A 16,100-nucleotide genomic window follows, 5' to 3' on the forward strand; every position below is an offset into this window, starting at 1 on the left:
GTGGGGAGTAGGAGGAAGCTTCTAGTTTAGGGAGCTCAGAGACACCCACTCCTGGAGACCGCCACCCACTCCCAGAGACCGGGCCAGAGATGCAGTGAACTGTGGCTGCAGCAGGAGAGCCCCAGGGGCTCTGGTTTGAAACAGGAAGACCTCAAGCTATTATCCTGGTCTGTCAAAAATGCTTTCTGGACACCTGTAGCCATTGTCTACGACCACACAATGGCCTGGGCCTTTCCCACTGCTGAATGCTTTCAGGCCTGTCATAAAATAAACATTAACCAGCCCCATCCTGTTTGCTTGTTTGTTTGGGTTGGGTTTGAAACAGAACTTCACAACGTGACTCAGCTTGGCCCTGCTTGGGCCAGCTTAGGACCCTCTCACCTTGGCTCTCAAATGCTAAAATTACAGGAATATGGCTTCATCCAGGCAGTCTCTCTTCTTGCCTGAGGGGCTGGAATTGCTACTACTGCCCTAATTACAGACTGGAGGGCTGTGTAGTTGCAAACTGCATAGGTTAAAAATGCATCCCAGTGTGACACTATTTGGAGACGGGTCTTTTGAGATGCGATTGGGTTGTGAAAGTAAATCCCTCCGATGGGGAGTCACGCCCTCATACAGAAAGCCCAGCCATCTTTCTTGGCCTACTTTTGTCATGTGAAGATACAACGAGGGAGGGCCAATCATGCACTCACTATACAAAGGCCCTCACCAAAGCCCAGCCATGCCGCCATCCTCCTGACCTTGGACCTCCAGCCTCCTGAGCTGTGAGGAACATATTTCTCAGGCTTGGAAGCCATGTAATTTTAAGGCATTTTGTTATAGTAGGGAAACTATGAAAAAACTCCCCAGGCCTCCTCCCTCCCTCTCCTCTGCTTCCAAAGAGAATGCTCCAGGCTGCAGGAGCCGTTTGGATGTGCACAAGCAGAGAGTACCTCCTCTGAGGTAAATCTTATCAGCTCAGACACAGTCCTGAAAAACTGGGAGAAGCACAAGAGGTTAAAGCAGCTGGGAGCTGGCTCCTCCTCATCCAGCATAGAACTTACCAACAAACCTGGCTCAGGGCTCTGCTGAGTGGCTGTGTGAGGAGTGACTGAACTTTCCGTCTGACTTTGCCCCTGGTCTGGAGAGACACCAATAAGAAACTCAGTGTTCGGTCTAATTCTAGGCCAAGTCACCATCCAGGAGCTTGTCAATTGGAGACCGGTGAGCCAAATCCACTCTCTGTGTTTCGTTTGATAGCCATTGTCTGAATCGGTTTTGGGTTGTGTTGTGTTGTGTTGTGTTTTTGAGATAGGCTTTCATTAGCCCAGGCTAGCCTCTGCCTCTCTAAGTAGGTAAGAAAGATCTTGAACTTCTGACCCTCCTGACTCCACCCACCAGGGGCTAGGATTACAGGAATGAGTCATTACACCCAGGGTATTCAGTGCTGCAGACTAAGGTCAGGACTTTGTGCAGTATTTGAGGCAAGCATCCTACAACCTGAGCTACATTGTGTGTGGTGTGGTGTGTGTGTGTGTGTGTGTGTGTGTGTGTGTGTGTGTGTGTGTGTTGACCATTTCCTAGCATCCTAGAATAGATAGAGCTCACAGTATAGTACAGGAGAAGGAGGAGTATATGTAGTCAAATTAAGTATGTGCTATGTTCCTTCCTTCATTTGTTTCTAAGCTTAGCATGTCCCTGCAGTTTTCTTGTGAAAATTTACTAAGTAACACATTCAAATTCCTTACAAGTGTCCTCTGAACAAAGGGAGTGCCCAACAAGCAATGACCACTTCTGCCAAATGTTTGCCACTGAGCCTGCCTAGCCCTGCACTGGGGTCCTGCAGAGAGCATCTCAACGCTTTAGTAGAGAAGTCATCCTTAGAGAGACAGGGCAAATGTGACAGAGGCTTGAGATGGCCCCAGCAACGAATGAAGAGAAAGTCTGCCTGCATATGGAAGTGTCTAGCACAGCCTATAGAGTCAGCAGTCCTTACTAGAGGGTGTCCTGGGGAGGCCTGAGCAAAGGACACGGGCTGGCTAAGGAACCTTGGGCTGAGCCTTGGTTTTCTAGTCAAAACTGGGGTTGTACGCTAAGCTTAAAGGGTCCACGAGTGTGCTGAGGAGTCATTTGTTGAAGTTATTTTTATAAAACTGTGTTTGTTTCTCTTAGCTTATTGCTTAACCCAGCTATCACACAAATAATTGAGGCTCTTTTATATTTGTTTAAAATGCGCTTCACAACACAGTTTATGACTATTCTTAACCCTCTATGTTATTTTGTTTCACTCCCAGGAAACATCCCAGTGATACTTGCACCTTGTAGCTTTCCTCAGCTCCAGCTCCTTCCTCCTGATCTCTCCTGCACCTCTGCCCACCCACAGCTGAAGCCTCTGCTTTTTCTCCTAACTCCTCCTCCCCTGGATGGCAGGAAGTCCAGCCCTATTCTTTCCTCTGCTCATCGATTGGCTGTAAGTTGCTTTATTGGCATATCAGGGGGACAACTGGGGAACACAATATTTAGACAGGAAACCAGAATTTAAACTCCACAATAACCTTATGCCTACATTCCCCCTTTTAGTCTAATAAAAGTCTCCTTTTCTTACAATAACAAACAATATGTAATATATCAATTATTTAAATTATTAGGTGAGACTTACATTTGTATATTTGGCAATCCTTGAATAAGGTATTTTACTATCTATCAATTTCTATCATGATAAACAATGGAAGTTTAACTGTGAGACCATAACTAGTCTTCAACACCATCAGAGACCTAAGAAGGAATAAATATTGTCTAAATATGTAGGAAGTACAAGCAAGCAGCTTCCAAAAGTATAGAAACAACAGAGATATTTAGCTTCCTGGATAGTCCCTCAATTTTCTTCTATAATGTTGGAGCATCATCTTCAGCCTTCTGGCCCAGAATATTTGTCAGACTTTTCTGTGAAGCAGGAATTATAAAGGACTTGTCTACCTAGTCCTTGCAAAGCTCTGCAGTCAACTCTCCTGCATCCAGTTTGCCCTGTTTGGACAGCATTATGTCTATAATGGAAATTAGGCCATTTTCTCACCCAGTGGCTAGCTTGTCATATATGAAGACTTTGATGCTCTTTGAAGGTGAATGAGGAGGTTGCCAGGAGCAGACCAGCCTCATTGTCAAAATGTCTTAAGTTAATAAAATCTTTAAAGGCCATATTCTGTAGACCTCTGAGGTTTCTAAAGACCATTTGCCTATCTATCTTATATGAATTGTTTGTTTATAGCTATTTTTATCTGTAAGTCTAGAGAACATATTTATGTAATTAACTAAACGAGTATCTAACATGACCAATAGTTTGCTTGTCCAATTGCTAATATGCATTCCTTATATATCCTAAATAGTTTATAAAAGCAGTTTTCAAAGTAACTAGAACTTAATATTGTACTTTTAAGAATTACATAGGAACAATACCTTAGTATGTTGTAAAAAATATACAAAGACTTATACTAATGTAAGATTTTTTTTTTTTTGCTCTTTAATGTTCTTTGGTCTAAAAATAGATTCAATAATCTAACCTTTTACTAACCATTCTTATAACCAACCACTTTAAAACAATAACAAACGGGGCTGGAGAGATGGCTCAGTGGTTAGGAGCACTGACTGCTCTTCCAGAGGTTCTGAGTTCAATTCCCAGCAACCACATGGTGGCTCACAACCATCTATAATGTGATCTGATGCCCTCCTCTGGTCTGCAGATGTAGCTGCAGGTAGAGCACTGTATATGTAATAAATAAATAAATAAATATTTAAAAAAACAATAACAAACATCTATTACCCATAGAATGACCAAACACTATCTATCCCTCCATGGGTAGTTTTCTTTTGGGGGTGGGGCTCAAGAAAACTGGGATATTGTCCAGTCTTAAGAAAGCTAGCTGAAACTTTTGCTGTCTGGTTTCTGAATGCTGAGAAAGTCCGGAGCTTAACTGAGTCATTGTACTGTCTAGAGCAAACACGCAAAGGTCCAGCCCCTGGCCCAGCCTCAGTTTATTTTTTATGATAGATACTTAAATATGCAGCATATACCCCCTTCTAGGAAGGGTTTGGTGCTCCACTGCCAAAATTGCTCCTTCAGCACTCACAGCTGCTATAGAGAGCCACCACCAGCACTCACACCATTGCAGGTCAGCCAACATATGGTGACCCACTGGAGAGGTGGGCAGGAGAAAGGCCTGGCTACCTTGGCCATCCAGATGACTCTGGTGGGCTAGTGGAAGCTGCAGGCATCCCCTCAGGTAGTCTGGGCTGCCAGTGGACCATCATCCCAGCTTTATTTTCCTTTCTGCCCTGCTTCCTCATTCTGCCCCAGGCATTTATCTCTTGGGATTTCCTTGATGAATGCCCCCTGACTTGAATTTTATCTCAGAGCCTGCTTTCTAGAGAACCCAACTCCAAACCTTAACATACTTGAGAAACGTAGCTCAGAAAACAGCAAAAACAGAACCTAATTGGCATTTGTGACCCAGTAAGTTGTTCCTTATTAGTCTATAGTCAAGATTATTACAAACCTCTAAGCAGTCAGACTTGGGGCCCCTTTTAGTCACAACAGTCATTAATAGTGGTCAGATAGCCAATCAGCAAACACCGCTGACCATCAAAGTTCAGTTTCAAAACCCTGAGTCAAACACCTGCAGTATGGGAGATTATCTATGTTTCTATGCCATTTTTATAATGGGCATAAAAATAGGCTTGCTAGGGTACTTTCTATTGATTTCATTTATTAATTATTCTCACAAGAATCACAATTACTGGTCTATCTGGTCAACATTCCAGGTTTGTTAGTTGTTGTTTTCTTTCTTTCTTTCTTTCTTTCTTTCTTTCTTCTCTGTCTTGAGGCATTATTTGCTTAGGGAATCAGGTTAGTGTGTGCACGCCATGCATGTGAGTGAGCGCTGACTGTGGGACGAGTGCTCACATCTGTGTGTACGTGGTCAGAGGTCAACTTTGAGCATTTTACTCTACTGCTCTCCACCTTATTTTTTTTTTACCTTATTTTGTTTTATTTTATTTTATTTTTGAGGCAAGGCCTCTCCCTGAGCCCAGATCTTGTCATCATCAGCTAGACTTGACTAACTCTCGAGCCTGTGGGATCCACCTGCAACCACTCGCTCCATCAGCCCTGGATTGCACGTGAGTGCCACTGCCTCTGGCTTTTTACATGGGTTCTGGAGACCTGAACACAGGTCTCCCTGCTCTAACAGCGGGCGCACTACCCACTGAGCCGATTCCCCAGGCCTAGAGTTAGATTTTTATAAAGAGCGAAAGGCATTCCTAGCCATCCTGACCTCACGCGAGATTTGGATGTGAAATTAAGAAGTAAAACGAAAAGAACAACTCGGGGAGAGGGAACGGTAATAAGGTCTATCCTCATTAACAGCAGTGCTGGGTGACCTGGGTCCTGGGCTGGAAGCTTGAGAGATGTTGACTGAGATGTGTGGCATTCTATGTCTGCAAGACTGGGTTAAATGACTCTCTAACCGAGGCAGAGGGGGGACCTCTCTGCCAGTGGTTCTCAACCTTCCTAATGCTGTGACTGTTTAACACTGTTCCTCGTGTTGTGCTGACCCCCAACCGTAGAATTATTTTTTTGTTGCTACTTCATGACTGCAATTTTGCTACCCTTGTGAATCATAATGTAAGTATCTGATATGCAGGGTATTGTTATGTGACACCCCTCCCCCACCCCAGGAGGCTGCAACCCACAGACTGAGAATTGCTGATCTCTATGCTCTGACCCAGATACTAGGCACAAGCCTCATGCCACCAGCACAGCAAGGTATGCTGTAAATTCTGGAGGCACAAGCCGGGAGGGGACTGCTGAGAGTGTAAGGAGAGTGCAAAATCTTAAAGCTGTGTGTGAAATCCAGGTGCTAGCTGTCCAGCGGACTCCAGGCCAGGATGCATTTCAGAGAGACTGACTCAGTTTCCCTGAGTGCTCTGACTCACAAACCTGCCTCGTTCATAACTGACCTAGAAACCAGGCGCTTCCTCAGTATTTCCCCCTGCAGCCCATCCTTAAGTCAAGGCAGCCCTGCTCCTCCCAACCTGTGGTTTCCATAGCAACCATGTGAGGTGGTTGAGATTTTCACTGAAGAAGCAGTCCCTCCAAGACAGCAGGGGAGACGGCGAGGGTGGGGGTGACCCGAGTACAGGGAGATCCCCGTTGGTTTAGAGAAGTGGAGCATTCAGTAGGACAGAGAAAGATGTCCCAGGGACGTCCTGTTGTGTCACACAGCGCAAATGACAGTATCAGCATGGTACATGTGAATAAACTGGAGGTGGTTTGGGAGCATCTACAGAGAACGGGGCAGAAAAAAACATTTTCTTCTATAATTCTGATAAGAAAAATAGGTCGGAAATAGGGCAAATGCTAAATATTGAATATGTATAAAACCTCCCAATAAAATCTCCTCAATGAATCAAATAAGGAGTTTGAGCTGTCTTCCACAAACACATTTAAATACAGGAACCAAGCTTCCTGTGTAAAATGGACAACACCACTCTATTTATTTGTTTGTTTTGTTTTCATGACAGGGTTTCTCTGTGTAGCCCTGGCTGTCCCGGAACTTGCTCTGTAGACCAGATGGACCTCAAACTCAGAGAACCACGTGCCTCTACCTCCTGAGTGTTGGGACTAAAGGCACCAGGCACCAACATCATTCTTAATGAAGGCTTTATAACAATGATGCTCTCTTCAGACTCTTGAAAGTCACTATGGTCAGGATATTTCCATGCACACAAGTACATGATTAAAAAATGTCAAACCATTTCATAACCATCCAAGGATGTATATTGCTTGAAATTATATTAAAAGAACCTCCCTGCCTCGCTTCTCTTCCCTTGACAAATATGCTATTGAAGTGGCTTGTGCTGACGCGGATGGACTGTGAGTACTGTCAACCTTTTCATGTCAGGGTCTCAAAGTAAGGATGAAGTTTTAATATGCAGTGTGCATCGGAGTCCTCTCCCTGAAGGTAACTTGGGAGTCACCAAAAGGGCACATGGCCCACAGTGGCCTTTGGGTGACACTGGATGTAAAGACAAGAAAGCTATACCTGGAGGTGTCAGCCTAACATCCTGTAGCTTGAGAGGCTGAGGCAAGATGACTCAAATTCAAGGTGTGACCTGGCAACTTAGTGAGAACCTGTGTCAAAATAATAATTCTTTCTTATTCAGAAAGCTGTGCGCTCAGGAAGTGGCTCAGCGGGCAAGGTGCTTACCATGACACCATAGGGACCTGAGTGTTGATCCCCAGGACCCACGTAGAAGCCAGGTGCTGTGGCACACATCTGTAACCCCAATGCCAGAAGAGGAAGACAGCATCAGCATCTGAGCTCTCTAGTCAGCCAGTCTAGGCCGGTCAGTGAGCTCCAGGATCGGGGAATGACACTGTGTTAAAATGTAAGGTGTGGAGCACCTCAGAAAGACACCTGACATCAACCTCTGGCCTCACACAGGAACAAGCCTGGCGATGTAGCTCAGTGGTAGAGTGTTTACCTGTCATGTGTGAAGTCCTAGGTTCAACCTCTAGGTTTAAAAAAAAATACAGACCTGAACCCAGAATCGTGAACCTGGAGCCACACTGGCAAGGGGTCCTACCCCACTTCCTGTCACCCCTACAGCCCCCTCCCCGATGGTTGAACATCACATTTCCTGGGTCAGCAGCACAAGAACTCTGGAAGCTGCAATGGCCCTGTAGTCAGCTTCTGGCCAGATGTTGCTACGGTTTGAACATCCTCAGCAAAACGTGTGTTGAAACTTGATCTCCATGCTTGACTTAAAGGTGGGGCCCAGAGAGACCTTTGAGAGACAGCTGGGTTCTGCGATCACCTCTCCTGTGAGGGCTTCCCCACTCCTGACTTGTGGGTGAAGGGCTACCTCAGAGTGGGCTTGCAAGACCTGTCTCTTGTATGGCGTTCCTCTTACCACATAGTGTCCTGACCAACTCTGTGACTCTGCGAAGTCCCCACCAGAGGTGGCTTCCCTCAGTCTCGACCTCCCCAGCCTTCAGAATCATGAGCTGGGCCAACCGTTATGCTTTCTACATTTCCCAGTCTTGGGCATTTTGTGAAAGTCACAGAGAATGTGCTAAGACAGCCAGCCAGGTGGTAAAGCCCTTCAGATGTGGCCCCTCCTCACAAGGCCCCTTAGACCACAGGATGTGCTCCGGCCCCAGAAAGAGCAGGACATCCTGGCCCCATCTGGAACAGAACCAACTGCTCCTTCCTGGGGCTGAGAAGTTGCTAGGAATGTGGGCCTTCCTGTGCTAAATGGAAAGTTCCAAGCCAACCAAAGTGAGTGAGCCACCTGAGGCCTCCCGGAATCACTTCCTCACCACACACTGCTGAACACTGGGAAGGAAGAATTCCTTGAACCTTCCTGAGAACGTGAATAACCTGTGGCCCTCTTTAAAATGAAGAGGCTCATCAATGGGCCCTGGGTTTCCATCAGGTGCAGCAAGAGGTTCCAAGGTCCTGTTGCACAAGAGGATGGCTGCAGAAATAATAACGTCAGCAGGGGAGAAAGACGCTCTGAAAAAAAGCATCTTTCAAAGTTTGACCGTGCAGAAACACTTTTTACCTGTTTTAAGCTCTACACAATGTGTGCCAGTTTCAGTACATCCATGAGGCCCCTTACAAACATGTACAGTTTTTGTATTATGTATCAGTTAAAAATAAATTCAGTTTTAAGCCGGGTGTAGTGGAGCACGCCTTTAATTCCAGCACTCAGGAGGCAGAGGCAGGCGGATCACTGTGAGTTCGAGGCCAGCCTGGTCTACAAAGCGAGTCAAGGACAGCCAAGGCTACACAGAGAAACCCTGTCTCGAAAAACCAAAATAAATAAATAAATAAAATAAATAAATTCAGTTTTTAGAAATAAAGGTTCTAAAACTGGCTCATAAGAACTGTTTTCACTTTGTTTATTTCTGGGCATGGGGTCTCATGATTCCCAGGCTAGCCTTAAACTCAAAATGTAGCTGAGGATGACCTTGAATTTTCCACCCTTTTGTGTGCACCACCATGCCCAGTTTATGTGGTGCTGGAAGTTAAAACCAGGGCTTCATGAATGCTAGGCAAGTGCTCAGCCAGCAGAGCCACGTCCCCCGCTTCACTTTGCTTTAACAGTGCTGAGATGGAGCCCAGGGTCTTGTACATATGAGGCAGGTCCTGAACCTCTGAGTGACATCCTGGCCCTGAGTCAGTAAGATTTTCAGGTGGGGGCAACTCTACTAGTCAAGTGCTTCTTCCGTCTGTACTTCCAGGCTGGCGAGCTTCCTTGTATTCCTCACTGAGCACAAGCATGCTCATTCGCCCTTGTAGTCATCCATTTCTGTGCCACTAGTGACCCAGAACCTGCTGGGTAGCAGAGAAGGAACTCAGTGCCACCTCTGTCTCCCTGGTTTGTTACTATGTTGTATTTGGTATCTGGAATCGCCCTTATGTAGAAAACAACTGGAAAGTCTGGGAAGAAGAGTAAAAAGTCTTCTTGAGTGTAAAATGACCCTTCAAGAAGGGAACTAATGTACATGGCAAAAACTGGGGTGACAGTAGGGCCCAGGAAGGTAAAGGGGAGCAGTGGTGTCCACCCATGGGGGCAGAGCTGTAGCTTCCCTAGTGTCTTAGGGCAGAGCAGGGGTTCAGAAAGCCCAGAGTCCTCCCAAAGGGACTGGAATGTCTCCCACCAAAGAGCTAAAATGTCCAAGAGCTTCATGCTCAGCACTAGGACTAAGCGAAATACCCCAAATCCTGCACTGGGGGGATGACTGGGGGGAAGTGATTGCCTCAAAAATGAAGAGCTAAGTAGAAAATGGGAAATGTAACTGCTGAGAATCCAGAGCCATCACACCTCCTGGGTGGTGCAAATACTCTGACAGCCAAGGATTAGAGTGCTCACTGCCAGGTAATGCTCTCTGGAGGCCTGGCAGAAGCAAGTGTGTGTGTGTGTGTGTGTGTGTGTGTGTGTGTGTGAGAGAGAGAGAGAGAGAGAGAGAGAGAGAGAGAGAGAGAGAGAGACAGAGAGACAGAGAGAGACAGAGACAGACAGACAGAGACAGACAGACAGAGACAGAGAGACAAAGAGAGACAGAGACAGAGACAGAGAGATAGAGACAGAGACAGAGAGACAGACAGAGAAAGATGTGGCAGGGGACTATGCCTGTGGGTGGAGTGCTCTTATGTTTGTGTGTGTTTCTGTCTGTCTGTCTGTCTGTCTGTCTGTGTGAATGTTTACACTTGGGCTTATTACCAAAGTCCAGCTATTAAGGTACAAAATCTAGAATCATCTGAGAAATGGTTCTCTAGGCAGGTAGGTAAGAGATTGTCTTGGTTACATTGACTGATTTTAGAAAAATTTGAAAGTTACTTATTTTATTTTACGTGTATAATTGTTCTTTCTCTCACTGTGTGTGTGTGTGTGTGTGTGTGTGTGTGTGTGTGTGTGTGTGTGTGTACTCTGTGTGTGTGGGATCCATGGAAGCCAGAAGAGCCCCTGGATCTCTGGAACTGTGTGGTTGTGAGCCACCATGTGGATGCTGGGAACCAAACCTGGGTCCTCTGCAGGAGAGATAGTGTTTTTAACCACTGGGCTATCTCTCCAACCCTGCTTCTGACTGTGGTATGCATTGATGTGTCTATTTGTACCATTTGGAATTCTCTGAACAGTATGTATTTGTGGAGTTATCATTTTCATATATTTGGAGACGTATTGACCATAGCTTCTGAAACTCTTTCCCATCACCGTGGACCACACCTTGAACTATGAGCCCAAACAGACCCTCATATACTAAGTTGCTTTCAGGGAGTTTTGGTACAGCAACAACGAAGAAACTAAGACCATGGGGGAGTGTTTGTCTGGCATGTGCAGGGCCTCACATTAAATTTGTGGTGTCACTGGAAAACAAAACCAACCAAGCAGAAGACAATGAAGCAAAAATCTGAAAAGCACTAAATAAGAATTCCACTTAGAATTCTTAATCCAGTGTCTTAGTCAGGGTTTCTATTGCTGTGAAGAGACTCCATGGCCATGGCCATTCTTACAAAATAAAGTATTTAATTGGAGGCTTGCTTACTGTTTCAGAGGGATGCGGCAGGCACGCAGGTGCTGCAGCAGTAGCTGACAGCTTTAACCAAGTGTTCAAATATATGAGCCTATGGGGCCATTTTCTCTCAAACCGCCACATTCCACCCCCAGGACCCCATAGGCTTGTGGCCAAATCATAATGCAAAATGCATTCAGTCCAACTTCAAAAGCGCCCGTAGACCATCACAGTCTCAACACTGTAAAAGTCCAAAGTGTCTTCTGAGACTCAAGGCAACCTTTTAATTGTAACCCCCTGTAAAATCAAAATCAAAAAGCAGATCACATAGTTCCAACATACAATGGCACAGGATATTTCCAACGTACAATGGCACAGGATATATACATTGCCATTCCAAAGGGGAGGAGAGGGAACGGAGTGAGGAAGTGTTAGACTAACGCAAGAGCAGAACCCAGCAGAACAAACTCTACATTCTGCGTCCCCACGCCTATTGTCTGATCCAATAAAATATCTTTCAGAAAACGAAGGCAAAAATAAAGAGTACGGGACAAGCAGAACCTGGAGGAAGTTGTTCAGAAATGTTAAATAAAGCTCCTCAGACAAAAGGAAAATGATACCACGTGGACATCGGGACGGACACAGAAAGACGAAGAATTCTTTGTAAAAAGAGCCCACAGACAGTCAACATCATGGGCCCAAGTCTTCAGAGCTCCACCCATACCGAAGCCTAAGACATTGTTAACAATGACAGAGCGTGCGGACTGCGAGTGGTTAGCAGAGGTAGAGGGCTGGTCCAGCATGCCTGAAGGTTTGACCCTAGCACCACAAAAACACCAGGTGTGGCGACTCATGCCTATAACTCCAGCGCTGAGAGATGGAGCAGGAAGGTCAGAAGGTCAAAGTCATCCTCAGCTACATAGAGACTCTGAGCCTGCCTGAGCTACAGAAGACCCTGTCTTACAAAAAACAAACGGAAAATAACTGGTTCAGCAGCTGCCACAGGCCTGTGGACAGGGAAAGTGTCACCAAGGAGATACAGAGGAATCTGAAGAACTGGAAGAGATACTTGTACATCTTGATCGGGGCAGCAATTATGTAAATACCCACTCGTCGAAAAACTAATCAGAAAGCATACTTGAAATGAGTGGACTTCGTTGTGTTCAAATGATACCCCCAAATAAGCTGATTTTTTTAAAATAAATAAATAAATAAAAAGGTAACTGCAGTATGTTAGTTTTAAAAGCGCATCACCACACACAGAAGTTTAAAAGGAGAATGGAATTAAGGTCCATGAAAGTACTGAGTGTGTTTTGGGAAGACAAATGAAGATATTGATTAACTTTGGGCTTGAACACACAGAGGAAGGAGTCTGAAATGTCTAAGGCTCCACTGAAAGAATAGGAACAAATGATAATTTTCTAGCCAGTAGCAAGGCCTGGAGGCATAGGTGTAGAATCTCAGATTCTTGGGAGTCTGAGGCAGGAGAACCTCAAGATCCAGAACTACCAGGACTCCAAAGAGTTCAAAGTCAGTCTGGGCAACTGAGAGGATGTACAGAGCTCGCTGAGAATGCAGCTGAGTGGTCGGGTGATTGCCCAGCACGTGCTCAAGGCTCTGGCTTCTACTATAAGTGTATATGTGCTAGTGTGTATGTGTGCATGTGCACACACACACACACACACACACACACACACCACAAGTAAAAAATTAATAGAAAAGAAGATGAGCACTGAGCCAGACATGGTGGCTGGTGGCTGTGGTGACTTAAATAAGAATGACACCCCCGCCCCCCACAGGCTCATATATTTGAATGCTTGTCACCAGGGAGCGGCACTATTTGAAAGGACTAGAAAGATTAGGAGGTACAATCTTATTGGAGGCAGTGTGGTGTGGCAGTGGGGAAGGGCTTTGAGGTTTCAAAAGCCCATGACAGGCCCAGTGTTTGTCTTCTTCCTCTCTTGGCCTGTGGACCAAGATGTAGCTCTCAGCTACTGCTCCAGCACCATGTGTGTCCCCATGATAACCATGAAACTGTAAGCAAGCTCCCAACTAAACACTTTCTTTTGTAAGAGTTGCCTTGGTCATGATGTCTCTTCACAGCAATAAGACAGTGACTACGACGGCACACTTGGGGCAGTCAGCTTAGAAAGGGAAAAAGTCCTCTGTGCTCACAGCTTCAGAGGTTCCATTCCACCATCCGTTGGCCTCTTTGCTTTAGGCCTGTGCTGGCATCACAGTGAAAGTCCACATTGGAGCAAACTATTCACCTCGTAGCCAAAACAGAAAGGGTGGAGGAAGATCTTGGGAATCCTACAATCTTCAGTGGCATCCTCAAGGACCTATGGAATTTCCACTAGGTCTTAACTCTTAAAGTTTCTATTATCTCCCAATGGCACCCTCCCTGGGCACCAAGCCTCCAACACATGAGCTTTCAAGGTGTATTTAGGATGCAAACAGTAACCAGGAATTCTTCATAATGGTGGCAGATTCCATTAACAAGAAATAAGTCACAATGTTGTACTTGTAGGTAGCTAGAAACTCAGTCTCAAAGCCATAATGCAAAAACACTCCAGAACTACCAAGAGGCACATGATTCTGCTATGGTGGTATGAGATCTTTAATATACTTTCTCAGGGAGAAAAGGAATAAATGGATTTTGAAGACAGAAGGGCTATTTGGGGAATGTGGTTAGCTTGCCTCACGCTCATCTGCCATCCATTATTCTGCCTTATTGAAGAACACTAGCTTGCATCATGCTCATCTGCCATCCATTATTCTGCCTCACTGAAGAACACATTCTTCATAGAGGGTGTGTGTGTGTGTGTGTGTGTGTGTGTGTGTGTGTGTGTGTGTGCGTGCGTACATGTCTATGTGTGTGTGAGTACATGAATATGAGGTTATATGTCAGAGCTCAACCTCAGATATCTTCCTCAGTTTCTCTGTACCCTGGTTTTGAGACAGGGTCTCAGTTGTACCCTTCTCTGCCAACACTGGGATTACAAGCACACCATGGTGCCAAACTATTTTACATATACTTGGGGGATCAAATTGATGGCCCCGTGCTTGCAAAGCAAGTACTTCATTGACTGAGCCATTTCCCTACACAAGAAAGCTTGCTGTTGACCCGTCTTTGTCCCCAGTCTACTTCTGGGACATAGAAGTCCTGTATGATCATTCATTTATTTAGACAGATGCAACAGGACAAGGTCTCAATTTGGGGTTTCTTTGATCTAACTCACAGATTTCCTACTCTGTCTGGATAGCTCTAAATGCCTTTTGCAACCTCCAGAGATGCATTTCCCATCTCTGGAGTTACACCCAGTGTCCCAAAGCCAACCTCTGAGTGACTAAGGCTGAGATATGCCTGGGTGAGAAGAAAGTAGAATTGCCATACAGGTCGTGCATGGTCACCTCCATTCTACTGACTGTAACAAAAGGAAGTCCCAGCAGGGGATGCAGCTGGCTAGCTATTTCCAGGGAGAGGCAGAGTTCAAAAAAACTCTGCCCCCTCTCTCAATGGACTCATTAGACAAGGGTCTCCTCTAAATCTTAGGAAAGAAAATCTTGGTTGGTCATAAGTTGTGATAATTAGTTTTTGTCAAGTTAACACAATCTAGGGGCATCTGAAAAGAAGGATCCATAAGTAAGACAATGCCTCCATCTCACTGGTCCATAGGAAAGTGTGTTGGGGGCATTTTCTTGATAAATAACTGATACAAGGGGGCCCAGACTACTGTGGTCAGTACCACCCCTGGGCAGGTTGTCCTGGGTTGTATTTTTAAAAAGCAGATTGGACAATCCATAGGTATCAAACCAATAAGCAGCACTTCTCCATGGCTTTTGCTTTGGTTCCTGCCTCCAGGTTCCTGCCTTGAGCGCCTGCCCTGATGTCCCTTTATGATGAACTATGATGTACAAGTGTAAGACTAATAAACCCTTTCTTCATCAAGTTGTTTTCGGTCAGTGTTTTGTGACAGCAACAAGGGGGCTAATTAGGACATGAATGGAAAAGCACCATGGACCCAGGGACCCCATAGGGACAGAAAGCTGGCACGTAGCTCAGAACTCTCAAGCAGCTTTCAATCATAAACCTAACAGCCTTGGGAATAGGTCCAAAAGAGGGTTTGCTCATCTGCAGGGTTGGGGTAGTTTTGACGCTGAGCTAGTGTCTCAATGAGGAGCTGTCTAGATCAGGTTACCCTGTGAGCATGTCTGTGGGAGACTGTCTTGATCACCTTAGCTGACTCAAGAAGATCCAGCCCAAGACTGGCAGCAGTGTTTCTGGCCCTGGAACTCTAGACCATGTAAGGTAGAGCATGCTGACTGAGCACTTACGCACATACACTCACTGTCCCCTGCTTGACTATGGATAAGGGAGCTTTGACGCTTGTCATTTGCCAGGCTAACATTGTAAATAACAGAGAATGGTGCTATCTCTAGACTAGCTGCTCTGAGTTCCTGCCACCCTGAGTTCCCTGCAGTAAGGAACTGCAACCTGAAAGCCAAAATAAACCCCTTCTCCCCTCAGGTGCATTTTGTCAAGGTGCTTTAATCACAGAAACTAAACACATGGCCAACATCGATCTTCTGGTGGAGCCTGGAGCCTCTGAGCACCATACTGTGAGTGGGTCAGATTGTTCCTGTGCGTGGCTGTCATTCCAGGGACCCACAGACGTACCTCGCTTCCCTACTCTTAGTCCTTAGCTGTAGCCGGCGTTTGCCAATCAGATGACTTCATTGGTCATCATATTGAAGTGTAACACTGGCCACTGATAACAGTTCAAATGAGAAAGCCCCAAAATGTACTTGTTCAACAAAAATTCACTGAATGAATCACATTCCAGGCATCTGACAAGGCACTATGGCTAAATTTATGGTGGTGGTGGTGGTGGTGGTGATGGAAGTGATGGTAGTGGTGATGGTGGTGATGATTGATGATGGTGCTGATGGTGGTGGTGGTGGTGATGGTGATAGTGATGGTGGTAGTGCTGATGGTGGTGATGGTGATGGTAGTGATGGCAGCGATGGTGGTGAGTAATAG

The sequence above is a fragment of the Acomys minous genome (assembly GCF_964271855.1).
Source record: "Acomys minous genome assembly, chromosome: 3".
In the NCBI taxonomy this organism is placed as follows: Eukaryota; Metazoa; Chordata; class Mammalia; order Rodentia; family Muridae; genus Acomys; species Acomys minous.